The 17,914-nt window shown below is 38.1% G+C and overlaps 7 non-coding genes across 7 annotated transcripts; all 7 read left to right on the top strand.

Annotated features, from left to right (window-relative positions):
- The first annotated feature begins 1,161 nt into the window (after positions 1-1,161).
- On the top strand, positions 1,162-1,235 carry TRNAI-AAU (transfer RNA isoleucine (anticodon AAU)). The gene has a single exon. It is a non-coding gene; the product is annotated as a tRNA-Ile (tRNA).
- Positions 1,236-2,821: 1,586 nt separating this feature from the next.
- TRNAI-AAU (transfer RNA isoleucine (anticodon AAU)) lies at positions 2,822-2,895 on the top strand. Its single transcript has one exon. It is a non-coding gene; the product is annotated as a tRNA-Ile (tRNA).
- Positions 2,896-4,481: 1,586 nt separating this feature from the next.
- On the top strand, positions 4,482-4,555 carry TRNAI-AAU (transfer RNA isoleucine (anticodon AAU)). Its single transcript has one exon. It is a non-coding gene; the product is annotated as a tRNA-Ile (tRNA).
- Positions 4,556-6,143: 1,588 nt separating this feature from the next.
- Positions 6,144-6,217, top strand: TRNAI-AAU (transfer RNA isoleucine (anticodon AAU)). The gene has a single exon. It is a non-coding gene; the product is annotated as a tRNA-Ile (tRNA).
- Positions 6,218-7,808: 1,591 nt separating this feature from the next.
- TRNAI-AAU (transfer RNA isoleucine (anticodon AAU)) lies at positions 7,809-7,882 on the top strand. Its single transcript has one exon. It is a non-coding gene; the product is annotated as a tRNA-Ile (tRNA).
- Positions 7,883-9,467: 1,585 nt separating this feature from the next.
- On the top strand, positions 9,468-9,541 carry TRNAI-AAU (transfer RNA isoleucine (anticodon AAU)). Its single transcript has one exon. It is a non-coding gene; the product is annotated as a tRNA-Ile (tRNA).
- Positions 9,542-11,129: 1,588 nt separating this feature from the next.
- Positions 11,130-11,203, top strand: TRNAI-AAU (transfer RNA isoleucine (anticodon AAU)). The gene has a single exon. It is a non-coding gene; the product is annotated as a tRNA-Ile (tRNA).
- The last annotated feature ends 6,711 nt before the right edge of the window (positions 11,204-17,914 follow it).

Genomic DNA, 17,914 nt, shown 5'->3' with positions numbered 1-17,914 from the left:
TTTAAAAATGAGTTTAAACAAAGGACACCACTGAAGATGATGGAATTTATATGAATTTTAAATGAAGATTTGCAATACTCATACATTGAATGAAAATGGAGCTTTGAACAAAAGGAAAATAAACAAAGTTAGCTCCCACGAGATATGAACTCAGATTACTAGATTCAAAGTCCAGGGTGCTAACAATTACACCATGGAACCCTCACCTGAGCAATGGCATCTACTGAAGTGCGCTCATCTTTTAAATGCAAAGAAAAGAAATTCAATACTTTATATATATTATTTCAAGTTTCTAATAAGCTCAGGGATGCAATAGGTATTATGTAGAATATTTGTCCAAACCCAATGATAATATATAAAAAGTAACCTATTTTTTAAAGGAGAAGATAGATACTAGAAACCTAAATGCCTAGGACCAATTTCAGTTGGAGCATCACCCCTTATGTTATCCTAGAATTGAATTGACAGTTTTTCTGTATTTCCATATTTGCATATCAGCCACTTATAATTGTTTCAAGCTTTATAACAGAGGACTGCCTTTTTTATAGACCAAGGATGAACGTCTCTTGTGAGTTAAGTCTGATAATGACATCACAATTTGTAAATTAAGCTATAGTATGATTACAGAGTGTAGACTGAATAAAAAGTGCTTTCCTATGGATTGAAGTTTGTATTTTCTTAAGCTTTGCATTCCAAAATGGGCTAGCATTCTTTATTTCCAATGGGCACATTAAGCTACTTCCCCAATATATATTTTTTTGTGTTAAAAGTTATTCATACACAACTTGGTAAAACATACTAAATTTAATACTTAATGGATTACGTCCTGGGATTATCTTTTTCAACAATCTGTAAATTTACAATTAAAAATTGTGTATTCGATTTTTTAGATTGATTTTGCTTAGATTTGCATTTACTCCTAGTCTAAATTGTCTATTTTTATACTATTAGTAGATGCCTTAATCTTTGTTATTATCCTATCTAATATTTATTTTTATTTTGTAATGTGGAAAGAAACTGGAGCATTTTTATGATACCCATGCTTCAAGTGACTCTATGGCTTAAGCTTTTTTTTGAAAAATGAAATGCTATAAAAACAAAATATGATCTGTGCTTTGAGGTACATTTGCCAGTTTTGTGTTTGCTGGCAGTAATATGTGTGGCTTGTTAGCTCAGTTGTTTAGAGCGTGGTGCTAATAACGCCAAGGTCACGGGTTCGATCCCCGTATGGGCCATTTGCTTTTCTTGAAGGACAAGAATGGAATAAGCTCATCGTGGAGTGCATGAATACTTGAAAACATCATAGACACATATATCACAAAATCTTTTCAAATACATATCAGAAGCCAGTGGGAGTGTCATCCTTTGGCTGATGAAGATTTTTCTCTACATGGCTCAGTGACTTTTGTCTCAAATCAAGCAATATGACATAACTAAGATATGCAAGGGCAAATTAATCAGTTATTATATTGCTGCTCAAACATAGAGGGCACTAGGTGTTACTAGAAGAAGAAGAAGATATGTGCTCCCCTCTCATTAGTGCACACTGAAGTAAAAAAATGGAGAATTTCTAAAGACCAGAGCACAAGTAATGGATCTCTGCATTCTTATTGCATCTTTTCTTATTTCCAAATATTTGACATACTTCTGATTTGATAAGTTTAAAAATGAGTTTAAACAAAGGACACCACTGAAGATGATGGAATTTATATGAATTTTAAATGAAGATTTGCAATACTCATACATTGAATGAAAATGGAGCTTTGAACAAAAGGAAAATAAACAAAGTTAGCTCCCACGAGATATGAACTCAGATTACTAGATTCAAAGTCCAGGGTGCTAACAATTACACCATGGAACCCTCACCTGAGCAATGGCATCTACTGAAGTGCGCTCATCTTTTAAATGCAAAGAAAAGAAATTCAATACTTTATATATATTATTTCAAGTTTCTAATAAGCTCAGGGATGCAATAGGTATTATGTAGAATATTTGTCCAAACCCAATGATAATATATAAAAAGTAACCTATTTTTTAAAGGAGAAGATAGATACTAGAAACCTAAATGCCTAGGACCAATTTCAGTTGGAGCATCACCCCTTATGTTATCCTAGCATTGAATTGACAGTTTTTCTGTATTTCCATATTTGCATATCAGCCACTTATAATTGTTTCAAGCTTTATAACAGAGGACTGCCTTTTTTATAGACCAAGGATGAACGTCTCTTGTGAGTTAAGTCTGATAATGACATCACAATTTGTAAATTAAGCTATAGTATGATTACAGAGTGTAGACTGAATAAAAAGTGCTTTCCTATGGATTGAAGTTTGTATTTTCTTAAGCTTTGCATTCCAAAATGGGCTAGCATTCTTTATTTCCAATGGGCACATTAAGCTACTTCCCCAATATATATTTTTTTGTGTTAAAAGTTATTCATACACAACTTGGTAAAACATACTAAATTTAATACATAATGGATTACATCCTGGGATTATCTTTTTCAACAATCTGTAAATTTACAATTAAAAATTGTGTATTAGATTTTTTAGATTGATTTTGCTTAGATTTGCATTTACTCCTAGTCTAAATTGTCTATTTTTATACTATTACTAGATGCCTTAATCTTTGTTATTATCCTATCTAATATTTATTTTTATTTTGTAATGTGGAAAGAAACTGGAGCATTTTTATGATACCCATGCTTCAAGTGACTCTATGGCTTAAGCTTTTTTTTGAAAAATGAAATGCTATAAAAACAAAATATGATCTGTGCTTTGAGGTACATTTGCCAGTTTTGTGTTTGCTGGCAGTAATATGTGTGCCCTGTTAGCTCAGTTGTTTAGAGCGTGGTGCTAATAACGCCAAGGTCACGGGTTCGATCCCCGTATGGGCCATTCGCTTTTCTTGAAGGACAAGAATGGAATAAGCTCATCGTGGAGTGCATGAATACTTGAAAACATCATAGACACATATATCACAAAATCTTTTCAAATACATATCAGAAGCCAGTGGGAGTGTCATCCTTTGGCTGATGAAGATTTTTCTCTACATGGCTCAGTGACTTTTGTCTCAAATCAAGCAATATGACATAACTAAGATATGCAAGGGCAAATTAATCAGTTATTATATTGCTGCTCAAACATAGAGGGCACTAGGTGTTACTAGAAGAAGAAGATATGTGCTCCCCTCTCATTAGTGCACACTGAAGTAAAAAAAAAATGGAGAATTTCTAAAGACCAGAGCACAAGTAATGGATCTCTGCATTCTTATTGCATCTTTTCTTATTTCCAAATATTTGACATACTTCTGATTTGATAAGTTTAAAAATGAGTTTAAACAAAGGACACCACTGAAGATGATGGAATTTATATGAATTTTAAATGAAGATTTGCAATACTCATACATTGAATGAAAATGGAGCTTTGAACAAAAGGAAAATAAACAATGTTAGCTCCCACGAGATATGAACTCAGATTACTAGATTCAAAGTCCAGGGTGCTAGCAATTACACCATGGAACCCTCACCTGAGCAATGGCATCTACTGAAGTGCGCTCATCTTTTAAATGCAAAGAAAAGAAATTCAATACTTTATATATATTATTTCAAGTTTCTAATAAGCTCAGGGATGCAATAGGTATTATGTAGAATATTTGTCCAAACCCAATGATAATATATAAAAAGTAACCTATTTTTTAAAGGAGAAGATAGATACTAGAAACCTAAATGCCTAGGACCAATTTCAGTTGGAGCATCACCCCTTATGTTATCCTAGCATTGAATTGACAGTTTTTCTGTATTTCCATATTTGCATATCAGCCACTTACAATTGTTTCAAGCTTTATAACAGAGGACTGCCTTTTTTATAGACCAAGGATGAAAGTCTCTTGTGAGTTAAGTCTGATAATGACATCACAATTTGTAAATTAAGCTATAGTATGATTACAGAGTGTAGACTGAATAAAAAGTGCTTTCCTATGGATTGAAGTTTGTATTTTCTTAAGCTTTGCATTCCAAAATGGGCTAGCATTCTTTATTTCCAATGGGCACATTAAGCTACTTCCCCAATATATATTTTTTTGTGTTAAAAGTTATTCATACACAACTTGGTAAAACATACTAAATTTAATACATAATGGATTACATCCTGGGATTATCTTTTTCAACAATCTGTAAATTTACAATTAAAAATTGTGTATTAGATTTTTTAGATTGATTTTGCTTAGATTTGCATATACTCCTTGTCTAAATTGTCTATTTTTATACTATTACTAGATGCCTTAATCTTTGTTATTATCCTATCTAATATTTATTTTTATTTTGTAATGTGGAAAGAAACTGGAGCATTTTTATGATACCCATGCTTCAAGTGACTCTATGGCTTAAGCTTTTTTTTGAAAAATGAAATGCTATAAAAACAAAATATGATCTGTGCTTTGAGGTACATTTGCCAGTTTTGTGTTTGCTTGCAGTAACATCTGTGGCCGGTTAGCTCAGTTGGTTAGAGCATGGTGCTAATAACGCAAAGGTCACGGGTTCGATCCCCGTATGGGCCATTTGCTTTTCTTGATGGACAAGAATGGAATAAGCTCATCGGTGGAGTGCATGAATACTTGAAAACATCATAGACACATATATCACAAAATCTCTTCAAATACATATCAGAAGCCAGTGGGAGTGTCATCCTTTGGATGATGAAGATTTTTCTCTACATGGCCCAGTGACTTTTGTCTCAAATCAAGCAATATGGCATAACTAAGATATGCAAGGGCAAATTAATCAGTTATTATATTGCTGCTCAAACATAGAGGGCACTAGGTGTTACTAGAAGAAGAAGAAGATATGAGCTCCCCTCTCATTAGTGCACACTGAAGTAAAAAAAATGGAGAATTTCTAAAGACCAGAGCACAAGTAATGGATCTCTGCATTCTTATTGCATCTTTTCTTATTTCCAAATATTTGACATACTTCTGATTTGATAAGTATAAAAATGAGTTTAAACAAAGGACACCACTGAAGATGATGGAATTTATATGAATTTTAAATGAAGATTTGCAATACTCATACATTGAATGAAAATGGAGCTTTGAACAAAAGGAAAATAAACAATGTTAGCTCCCACGAGATATGAACTCAGATTACTAGATTCAAAGTCCAGGGTGCTAACAATTACACCATGGAACCCTCACCTGAGCAATGGCATCTACTGAAGTGCACTCATCTTTTAAATGCAAAGAAAAGAAATTCAATACTTTATATATATTATTTCAAGTTTCTAATAAGCTCAGGGATGCAATAGGTATTATGTAGAATATTTGTCCAAACCCAATGATAATATATAAAAAGTAACCTATTTTTTAAAGGAGAAGATAGATACTAGAAACCTAAATGCCTAGGACCAATTTCAGTTGGAGCATCACCCCTTATGTTATCCTAGCATTGAATTGACAGTTTTTCTGTATTTCCATATTTGCATATCAGCCACTTACAATTGTTTCAAGCTTTATAACAGAGGACTGCCTTTTTTATAGACCAAGGATGAAAGTCTCTTGTGAGTTAAGTCTGATAATGACATCACAATTTGTAAATTAAGCTATAGTATGATTACAGAGTGTAGACTGAATAAAAAGTGCTTTCCTATGGATTGAAGTTTGTATTTTCTTAAGCTTTGCATTCCAAAATGGGCTAGCATTCTTTATTTCCAATGGGCACATTAAGCTACTTCCCCAATATATATTTTTTTGTGTTAAAAGTTATTCATACACAACTTGGTAAAACATACTAAATTTAATACATAATGGATTACATCCTGGGATTATCTTTTTCAACAATCTGTAAATTTACAATTAAAAATTGTGTATTAGATTTTTTAGATTGATTTTGCTTAGATTTGCATATACTCCTTGTCTAAATTGTCTATTTTTATACTATTACTAGATGCCTTAATCTTTGTTATTATCCTATCTAATATTTATTTTTATTTTGTAATGTGGAAAGAAACTGGAGCATTTTTATGATACCCATGCTTCAAGTGACTCTATGGCTTAAGCTTTTTTTTGAAAAATGAAATGCTATAAAAACAAAATATGATCTGTGCTTTGAGGTACATTTGCCAGTTTTGTGTTTGCTGGCAGTAATATGTGTGGCTTGTTAGCTCAGTTGTTTAGAACGTGGTGCTAATAACGCCAAGGTCACGGGTTCGATCCCCGTATGGGCCATTTGCTTTTCTTGAAGGACAAGAATGGAATAAGCTCATCGTGGAGTGCATGAATACTTGAAAACATCATAGACACATATATCACAAAATCTTTTCAAATACATATCAGAAGCCAGTGGGAGTGTCATCCTTTGGCTGATGAAGATTTTTCTCTACATGGCTCAGTGACTTTTGTCTCAAATCAAGCAATATGACATAACTAAGATATGCAAGGGCAAATTAATCAGTTATTATATTGCTGCTCAAACATAGAGGGCACTAGGTGTTACTAGAAGAAGAAGAAGAAGATATGTGCTCCCCTCTCATTAGTGCACACTGAAGTAAAAAAAAGTGGAGAATTTCTAAAGACCAGAGCACAAGTAATGGATCTCTGCATTCTTATTGCATCTTTTCTTATTTCCAAATATTTGACATACTTCTGATTTGATAAGTTTAAAAATGAGTTTAAACAAAGGACACCACTGAAGATGATGGAATTTATATGAATTTTAAATGAAGATTTGCAATACTCATACATTGAATGAAAATGGAGCTTTGAACAAAAGGAAAATAAACAAAGTTAGCTCCCACGAGATATGAACTCAGATTACTAGATTCAAAGTCCAGGGTGCTAACAATTACACCATGGAACCCTCACCTGAGCAATGGCATCTACTGAAGTGCGCTCATCTTTTAAATGCAAAGAAAAGAAATTCAATACTTTATATATATTATTTCAAGTTTCTAATAAGCTCAGGGATGCAATAGGTATTATGTAGAATATTTGTCCAAACCCAATGATAATATATAAAAAGTAACCTATTTTTTAAAGGAGAAGATAGATACTAGAAACCTAAATGCCTAGGACCAATTTCAGTTGGAGCATCACCCCTTATGTTATCCTAGCATTGAATTGACAGTTTTTCTGTATTTCCATATTTGCATATCAGCCACTTATAATTGTTTCAAGCTTTATAACAGAGGACTGCCTTTTTTATAGACCAAGGATGAACGTCTCTTGTGAGTTAAGTCTGATAATGACATCACAATTTGTAAATTAAGCTATAGTATGATTACAGAGTGTAGACTGAATAAAAAGTGCTTTCCTATGGATTGAAGTTTGTATTTTCTTAAGCTTTGCATTCCAAAATGGGCTAGCATTCTTTATTTCCAATGGGCACATTAAGCTACTTCCCCAATATATATTTTTTTGTGTTAAAAGTTATTCATACACAACTTGGTAAAACATACTAAATTTAATACATAATGGATTACATCCTGGGATTATCTTTTTCAACAATCTGTAAATTTACAATTAAAAATTGTGTATTATATTTTTTAGATTGATTTTGCTTAGATTTGCATTTACTCCTAGTCTAAATTGTCTATTTTTATACTATTACTAGATGCCTTAATCTTTGTTATTATCCTATCTAATATTTATTTTTATTTTGTAATGTGGAAAGAAACTGGAGCATTTTTATGATACCCATGCTTCAAGTGACTCTATGGCTTAAGCTTTTTTTTGAAAAATGAAATGCTATAAAAACAAAATATGATCTGTGCTTTGAGGTACATTTGCCAGTTTTGTGTTTGCTGGCAGTAATATGTGTGCCCTGTTAGCTCAGTTGTTTAGAGCGTGGTGCTAATAACACCAAGGTCACGGGTTCGATCCCCGTATGGGCCATTTGCTTTTCTTGAAGGACAAGAATGGAATAAGCTCATCGTGGAGTGCATGAATACTTGAAAACATCATAGACACATATATCACAAAATCTTTTCAAATACATATCAGAAGCCAGTGGGAGTGTCATCCTTTGGCTGATGAAGATTTTTCTCTACATGGCTCAGTGACTTTTGTCTCAAATCAAGCAATATGACATAACTAAGATATGCAAGGGCAAATTAATCAGTTATTATATTGCTGCTCAAACATAGAGGGCACTAGGTGTTACTAGAAGAAGAAGATATGTGCTCCCCTCTCATTAGTGCACACTGAAGTAAAAAAAAATGGAGAATTTCTAAAGACCAGAGCACAAGTAATGGATCTCTGCATTCTTATTGCATCTTTTCTTATTTCCAAATATTTGACATACTTCTGATTTGATAAGTTTAAAAATGAGTTTAAACAAAGGACACCACTGAAGATGATGGAATTTATATGAATTTTAAATGAAGATTTGCAATACTCATACATTGAATGAAAATGGAGCTTTGAACAAAAGGAAAATAAACAATGTTAGCTCCCACGAGATATGAACTCAGATTACTAGATTCAAAGTCCAGGGTGCTAGCAATTACACCATGGAACCCTCACCTGAGCAATGGCATCTACTGAAGTGCGCTCATCTTTTAAATGCAAAGAAAAGAAATTCAATACTTTATATATATTATTTCAAGTTTCTAATAAGCTCAGGGATGCAATAGGTATTATGTAGAATATTTGTCCAAACCCAATGATAATATATAAAAAGTAACCTATTTTTTAAAGGAGAAGATAGATACTAGAAACCTAAATGCCTAGGACCAATTTCAGTTGGAGCATCACCCCTTATGTTATCCTAGCATTGAATTGACAGTTTTTCTGTAATTCCATATTTGCATATCAGCCACTTACAATTGTTTCAAGCTTTATAACAGAGGACTGCCTTTTTTATAGACCAAGGATGAAAGTCTCTTGTGAGTTAAGTCTGATAATGACATCACAATTTGTAAATTAAGCTATAGTATGATTACAGAGTGTAGACTGAATAAAAAGTGCTTTCCTATGGATTGAAGTTTGTATTTTCTTAAGCTTTGCATTCCAAAATGGGCTAGCATTCTTTATTTCCAATGGGCACATTAAGCTACTTCCCCAATATATATTTTTTTGTGTTAAAAGTTATTCATACACAACTTGGTAAAACATACTAAATTTAATACATAATGGATTACATCCTGGGATTATCTTTTTCAACAATCTGTAAATTTACAATTAAAAATTGTGTATTAGATTTTTTAGATTGATTTTGCTTAGATTTGCATATACTCCTTGTCTAAATTGTCTATTTTTATACTATTACTAGATGCCTTAATCTTTGTTATTATCCTATCTAATATTTATTTTTATTTTGTAATGTGGAAAGAAACTGGAGCATTTTTATGATACCCATGCTTCAAGTGACTCTATGGCTTAAGCTTTTTTTTGAAAAATGAAATGCTATAAAAACAAAATATGATCTGTGCTTTGAGGTACATTTGCCAGTTTTGTGTTTGCTTGCAGTAACATCTGTGGCCGGTTAGCTCAGTTGGTTAGAGCATGGTGCTAATAACGCAAAGGTCACGGGTTCGATCCCCGTATGGGCCATTTGCTTTTCTTGATGGACAAGAATGGAATAAGCTCATCGGTGGAGTGCATGAATACTTGAAAACATCATAGACACATATATCACAAAATCTCTTCAAATACATATCAGAAGCCAGTGGGAGTGTCATCCTTTGGATGATGAAGATTTTTCTCTACATGGCCCAGTGACTTTTGTCTCAAATCAAGCAATATGGCATAACTAAGATATGCAAGGGCAAATTAATCAGTTATTATATTGCTGCTCAAACATAGAGGGCACTAGGTGTTACTAGAAGAAGAAGAAGATATGAGCTCCCCTCTCATTAGTGCACACTGAAGTAAAAAAAATGGAGAATTTCTAAAGACCAGAGCACAAGTAATGGATCTCTGCATTCTTATTGCATCTTTTCTTATTTCCAAATATTTGACATACTTCTGATTTGATAAGTATAAAAATGAGTTTAAACAAAGGACACCACTGAAGATGATGGAATTTATATGAATTTTAAATGAAGATTTGCAATACTCATACATTGAATGAAAATGGAGCTTTGAACAAAAGGAAAATAAACAATGTTAGCTCCCACGAGATATGAACTCAGATTACTAGATTCAAAGTCCAGGGTGCTAACAATTACACCATGGAACCCTCACCTGAGCAATGGCATCTACTGAAGTGCACTCATCTTTTAAATGCAAAGAAAAGAAATTCAATACTTTATATATATTATTTCAAGTTTCTAATAAGCTCAGGGATGCAATAGGTATTATGTAGAATATTTGTCCAAACCCAATGATAATATATAAAAAGTAACCTATTTTTTAAAGGAGAAGATAGATACTAGAAACCTAAATGCCTAGGACCAATTTCAGTTGGAGCATCACCCCTTATGTTATCCTAGCATTGAATTGACAGTTTTTCTGTATTTCCATATTTGCATATCAGCCACTTACAATTGTTTCAAGCTTTATAACAGAGGACTGCCTTTTTTATAGACCAAGGATGAAAGTCTCTTGTGAGTTAAGTCTGATAATGACATCACAATTTGTAAATTAAGCTATAGTATGATTACAGAGTGTAGACTGAATAAAAAGTGCTTTCCTATGGATTGAAGTTTGTATTTTCTTAAGCTTTGCATTCCAAAATGGGCTAGCATTCTTTATTTCCAATGGGCACATTAAGCTACTTCCCCAATATATATTTTTTTGTGTTAAAAGTTATTCATACACAACTTGGTAAAACATACTAAATTTAATACATAATGGATTACATCCTGGGATTATCTTTTTCAACAATCTGTAAATTTACAATTAAAAATTGTGTATTATATTTTTTAGATTGATTTTGCTTAGATTTGCATATACTCCTTGTCTAAATTGTCTATTTTTATACTATTAGTAGATGCCTTAATCTTTGTTATTATCCTATCTAATATTTATTTTTATTTTGTAATGTGGAAAGAAACTGGAGCATTTTTATGATACCCATGCTTCAAGTGACTCTATGGCTTAGGCTTTTTTTTGAAAAATGAAATGCTATAAAAACAAAATATGATCTGTGCTTTGAGGTACATTTGCCAGTTTTGTGTTTGCTGGCAGTAATATCTGTGGCCTGTTAGCTCAGTTGGTTAGAGCGTGGTGCTAATAACGCCAAGGTCACGGGTTTGATCCACGTATGGGCTTTTTGCTTTTCTTGATGGACAAGAATGGAATAAGCTCATCGTGGAGTGCATGAATACTTGAAAACATCATAGACACATATATCACAAAATCTCTTCAAATACATATCAGAAGCCAGTGGGAGTGTCATCCTTTGGCTGATGAAGATTTTTCTCTACATGGCTCAGTGACTTTTGTTTCAAATCAAGTAATATGGCATAACTAAGATATGCAAGGGCAAATTAATCAGTTATTTTAATGCTGCTCAAACATAGAGGGCACTAGGTGTTACTAGAAGAAGTAGAAGATATGTGCTCCCCTCTCATTAGTGCACACTGAAGTAAAAAAAAATGGAGAATTTCTAAAGACCAGAGCACAAGTAATGGATCTCTGCATTCTTATTGCATCTTTTCTTATTTCCAAATATTTGACATACTTCTGATTTTAGAAGTTTAAAAATGAGTTTAAACAAAGGACACCACTGAAGATGATGGAATTTATATGAATTTTAAATGAAGATTTGCAATACTCATACATTGAATGAAAATGGAGCTTTGAACAAAAGGAAAATAAACAATGTTAGCTCCCACGAGATATGAACTCAGATTACTAGATTCAAAGTCCAGGGTGCTAACAATTACACCATGGAACCCTCACCTAAACAATGGCATCTACTGAAGTGCGCTCATCTTTTAAATGCAAAGAAAAGAAATTCAATACTTTATATATATTATTTCAAGTTTCTAATAAGCTCAGGGATGCAATAGGTATTATGTAGAATATTTGTCCAAACCCAATGATAATATATAAAAAGTAACCTATTTTTTAAAGGAGAAGATAGATACTAGAAACCTAAATGCCTAGGACCAATTTCAGTTGGAGCATCACCCCTTATGTTATCCTAGCATTGAATTGACAGTTTTTCTGTATTTCCATATTTGCATATCAGCCACTTATAATTGTTTCAAGCTTTATAACTGTTAGGGTCTCCTGCCCTGTGCTGCCACGTCGTCATGGCAACCGGGAGACAAGTGCTAGTGGAGTAACCTGAGCGCAGCTGATACTCCGGTTCGGGTCTTTTGCTGTGCAGTGGTTATAGGCTCTGTGCACGGCAGGGGATCCGGTGCTGGTTTTTGTGCTCACAGTCTGTGAGGTCTGAGTGGGGTGTGGACAGCACCTGCTTTATAAGGCCTCTTTTCAGGGTAAGCAGATGCTGCTGAATCTCTGTTGGTTAGTCAGTTCATGAAAGTTAGCCAGTACTGTGTAGCTTTGTATTTGTTTGTTGCTTACTGCAAATAGGCCTGGGGATTTGGTATTACACTCTGCCAATCCAGACCTAGCAGTAAGACTGGAGTCAGTCGTTTAGCTTGCTGGGGTTCTGTTATTACTCTGTGAACTTAGCAAGTTTGCGGCTGTATTCTAACACTTGACTGTCTAATCCTGTCTCACTGTGCTAGGTGTCAGGGGTCAGTTTAGTGGCAGTAAGCTTAAACCTGTGCACTGCAAGTGAGAATCAGGATTGTGGAGGCTCTCCTTGTGTCTATCATTCCATCTCTGACCAAGGAGTTTACTGCCACACCCGTTGGTAACCCTTTAGGGTTTTGCTGTTGCCCTTAGCAACAGCATTTCGGGTTCTCTACGTATTAAAACACAACATCTTGCTTTTTACATCTGAGCAGTTCTAATACAAGGGAGATACCCAGTTCCTTAGCCTCTGGGCTTCTCTGTTCACTGTGTGTGTATTTTGTTACCCTATCACCTTCTGTGTACGTTATGTCATATTCCCCAGTTTGTCTGTGAGTCCATTTGTTTTGCATAACAGTTCAAACACCAGTACATTCCTGCAGACACTGGAGTGCATAACAGTTCTGACACTAGTACTTTCCTGCAGGCACTGGTGTGCATAACATATTCAGCAGCCTAATACTCCTGTTGAAATTTTGTGGGAATATGGAGCATACCCCTCAAAATACGTTGCAACAGGTGGTCGATCAGGTGCAGGTCCTGACTCGGCAATTTAATGATTTGTCCATTAAAATGCATACCTCCCAGGCTGCTGGCGGAGCTCCCGCAGCAGCAGCACCTGCAGGGGTTAAGGAGCCGAAAGTAAATCTCCCGGATCGTTTTTCTGGAGATCGCTCGCAGTTCTTTTGTTTCAAGGAGAGCTGCAAGCTATACTTCCGGCTTAGGCCTCAGTCTTCTGGGTCGGAGATTCAGCGGGTGGGCATAGTGATTTCCTTGCTACAAGGAGACCCACAGGTCTGGGCATAAGGGTTGCAGCCTGACTGTCCGTCGCTTAAAAGTGTTGATGCTTTTTTTACGGCACTGGGCATGTTGTATGATGACCCTGACAAGACGGCCTCAGCCGAGGCTCAGATTTCGATCCTTAAGCAAGGGCGAAGGCCAGTTGAGGTTTACTGTACGGAGTTTCGGAGGTTGGCCCATGATACCCAGTGGAATGACCCAGCCCTGAGACACCAGTACCGAAGAGGTCTTTCTAACCAGATAAAGGACCAACTGGTACAATATCCCTTGCCTGATAGCTTGGATCAGCTCATGCAGTTATCCATCCGGGTGGATAGACGGCTGAGAGAGCGTAGGCTTGAAAGGGAGACTGAGATTTCCTTCCTTCCCAAGGGAACCTCAGACTCTGAGGAATTTTCTGAGGAGCCTATGCAGATTGGGGCTACCCGCCTCTCCTCGCGTGAGAAGACGCGGAGGAGACAGCAGGGGTTGTGTTTGTACTGTGGGAATAAAGGTCATGTGGTAGTATCATGCCCAGAAAAGCCGGAAAACTTCAGGGCCTGAGGGTGATGGGAAATATCCTGTCAGGCCAGAAGTCAGAATTTCCCAAGAAGACTTTTATCATTCCGGTGACCTTGAAGATCCTCGGTCAAACTGTCAAGACTGAGGCCTTTGTGGACAGTGGGGCCGACGGGGTTTTTATGGACCGCCAATTCGCCCTAAAACACTCTGTTCCCTTAGTACCCTTGGCATCGGAAATTGAGATTTGTGGGTTAAACGGGGAACCATTATCCCAAGGTAAAATTACCTCTTGCACTAGCCAGATTTCTTTGTTTATTGGAGCCACACACTCTGAAAAATTGTCCTTTTATGTGACTGTCTGTACTTTTGCCCCATTGGTGTTGGGGTTACCCTGGTTAAGGGCCCACAATCCTCAATTTGACTGGGTCTCTGGGGAGATTCTTAGTTGGGGTACTGATTGTTTCAGGAGTTGCTTGAGCCTTCCAGTCAGGCTCTCGCAGCTAGGTTTGCCAGGATTGCCAGGGTGTTATGCAGATTTTGCGGACGTGTTCTCCAAAAAAGTTGCAGAGGTACTACCTCCCCATCGCCCCTATGACTGTGCCATTGATTTGTTGCCAAATGCTAAGCTTCCCAAGAGCAGGTTGTACTCCCTGTCACGTCCTGAGACTCAGGCTATGGCAGAGTACATTCAGGAGAACTTGGCTAAGGGATTTATCAGACCTTCACAGTCTCCAGTTGGGTCGGGGTTCTTCTTCGTGGGTAAAAAGGACGGTTCGTTGCGACCCTGCATCGACTTCAGGGAATTGAACCGTATCACGATTAAAAACTCATACCCACTGCCTCTCATTTCGGTCTTGTTTGACCAGCTTCGTACTGCCACCATTTTTTCTAAGATTGACCTACGCGGTGCGTACAATCTAATCCGAATAAGAGAGGGGGATGAATGGAAGACTGCCTTTAATACCCACTCAGGGCATTATGAATATTTGGTGATGCCTTTTGGGCTCTGTAATGCCCCGGCAGTCTTCCAGGATTTCATGAATGATGTGCTCAGGGAATATTTGGATAGATTCTTAGTTGTATACTTAGATGACATCCTAATCTTCTCCCATTCCCTGGAGGAACATCGGAAGCATGTACGCTTAGTCCTCCAGAAACTCAGAGACCACCGGCTTGGGGCGAAGCTGGAGAAGTGCGAATTTGAAGTTCAGCAAATCGCATTTCTAGGATATATTATCTCCCCAGAAGGTTTCCAAATGGAGGGTTCCAAGGTACAGGCAGTCCTGGATTGGGTGCAGCCCACTAGTTTGAAGGCGCTTCAGCGTTTCCTGGGCTTTGCGAATTTTTATAGACGATTTATCGCTGGATTTTCGTCTATAGTGGCGCCCTTGGTGGCACTCACTAAGAAAGGGGCGGATGTTGCTCACTGGTCTTGTGAGGCTAAAGCGGCTTTTGCCCGTCTCAAAAGGGCATTTGTTTCGGCCAAGGTGCTGCGACACCCAGATCCAGAGCGTCCTTTTGTGGTGGAGGTGGATGCCTCTGAGATGGGTATTGGGGCAGTGCTTTCTCAGATGGGAGTGTCTGATAATCGCCTTCATCCCTGTGCTTACTTTTCCCGTAAATTTTCGCCTGCCGAGATGAATTATGACGTGGGTAACCGGGAATTGTTGGCTATTAAGGATGCACTCGAGGAGTGGAGACACTGGCTTGAGGGGGCTAAGTTTGTGGTCTCAATTCTCACTGACCATAAGAATCTGGCATATTTAGAGTCAGCGAAGCGTCTCAATGCCAGGCAGGCACGATGGGCTTTGTTTTTTGCTCGCTTTAATTTTTTGATAACATATCGCCCTGGGTCAAAAAACATCAAGGCTGATGCGCTCTCGCGGAGTTTTGCTCCAATCCAGGAGACCACCGAGGAGCCGTTGCCCATTGTTTCCCCATCATGTATTAAAGTGGGCATTACCCAGGACCTCTTATCATTAGTCCTTAGAGCACAGGAGCAGGCTCCTCCAGACCTTCCGGTAGGTCTTTTGTTTGTGCCTCCTAAGTTAAGACAGCGAGTGTTCCTGGAATTCCATGCCAAGAAGTCGGCAGGTCACCCGGGTATTGCCAGAACTCGGGAGTTGCTATCTAGGGCGGTGTGGTGGCCCTCGGTGGCTAAGGATGTGGATCAGTGGGTTCGGGCATGTGACATCTGTGCCCGAAATAAGACTCCTAGAGGGGTTCCTGTTGGCCCATTACATCCACTCTCTATCCCATCTAAGCCATGGACCCACATTTCAATGGATTTTGTGGTGGACTTGCCCAAATCCTCGGGGATGACAGCCATCTGGGTTGTCGTTGACAGGTTTTCGAAGATGGCGCACTTCGTTCCACTGGTTGGGCTGCCATCAGCCAGACGCCTGTCTGAATTATTTATGCTGCATGTTGTGCGTCTCCACGGGTTGCCACTTGATGTGGTCTCTGACCGCGGATCCCAGTTTGTGGCCAAATTCTGGAGGGCATTTTGTTCCGATCTCCAGATTTCTGTCAGCTTGTCGTCAGGCTACCATCCGCAGTCTAATGGGCAGACTGAAAGGGTGAACCAGTCCTTGGAGCAGTTCCTCAGGTGTTATGTCTCCAAGTGTCAGACTGACTGGGTTGCTCATCTGTCCATGGCGGAGTTTGCCTATAACAACGCGGCTCACTCTGCTACAGGGATCTCTCCCTTCCTTTGTGTGTATGGGCATCATCCTAAGGCCAATTCTTTTGACCCCCTGGACTCCACGCCTGGTGGTTCCTCTGTGGTTTCGGTCCTTAGAGGTATTTGGCGGAAAGTGAAGAAAGCCCTTGTATCTGTGTCATTAGTGACCAAAAGGGTTTTTGACAAGCGGAAAAGACCCTGCAGCTTCAAATTAGGAGACTTCGTCTGGTTGTCTACCAAGAATTTGAAGTTGAGACAGCCATCTCATAAGTTAGGGCCCCGGTTCATCGGCCCTTATAAGATCACCAGGGTTATCAATCCGGTGGCATTTCAGTTAGATCTGCCCCGTTCTTTGGGTATCAATAAAACATTTCATTGTTCCCTTTTAAAACGGGCGATTAGTAATCCTTCTTCCAGTGGAAGACCTTCCCCTCTTCTGATACGTGGCCAGAGGGAGTTTGTTGTTGAAAGGATTCTTGACTCCAAGGTGGTTCGGGGTCGGCTGTCATTTTTGGTGCACTGGAAGGGGTATGGCCCGGAGGAGCGGTCGTGGGTGCGCAGTTGTGATCTTCATGCCCCCAGACTGATACGCTCTTTCTTCTCGCAGTTCCCCGATAAACCCGGTGGTAGGGGTTCTTTGACCCCTCGTCAGAGGGGGGGTACTGTTAGGGTCTCCTGCCCTGTGCTGCCACGTCGTCATGGCAACCGGGAGACAAGTGCTAGTGGAGTAACCTGAGCGCAGCTGATACTCCGGTTCGGGTCTTTTGCTGTGCAGTGGTTATAGGCTCTGTGCACGGCAGGGGATCCGGTGCTGGTTTTTGTGCTCACAGTCTGTGAGGTCTGAGTGGGGCGTGGACAGCACCTGCTTTATAAGGCCTCTATTCAGGGTAAGCAGATGCTGCTGAATCTCTGTTGGTTAGTCAGTTCATGAAAGTTAGCCAGTACTGTGTAGCTTTGTATTTGTTTGTTGCTTACTGCAAATAGGCCTGGGGATTTGGTATTACACTCTGCCAATCCAGACCTAGCAGTAAGACTGGAGTCAGTCGTTTAGCTTGCTGGGGTTCTGTTATTACTCTGTGAACTTAGCAAGTTTGCGGCTGTATTCTAACACTTGCCTGTCTAATCCTGTCTCACTGTGCTAGGTGTCAGGGGTCAGTTTAGTGGCAGTAAGCTTAAACCTGTGCACTGCAAGTGAGAATCAGGATTGTGGAGGCTCTCCTTGTGTCTATCATTCCATCTCTGACCAAGGAGTTTACTGCCACACCCGTTGGTAACCCTTTAGGGTT

This window comes from Pseudophryne corroboree, chromosome 11 (assembly GCF_028390025.1).
Source record: "Pseudophryne corroboree isolate aPseCor3 chromosome 11, aPseCor3.hap2, whole genome shotgun sequence".
Taxonomy (NCBI): domain Eukaryota; kingdom Metazoa; phylum Chordata; class Amphibia; order Anura; family Myobatrachidae; genus Pseudophryne; species Pseudophryne corroboree.
Note: the sequence above shows the minus strand (reverse complement) of the source record. Positions and strands in the feature narration are given on the sequence as shown.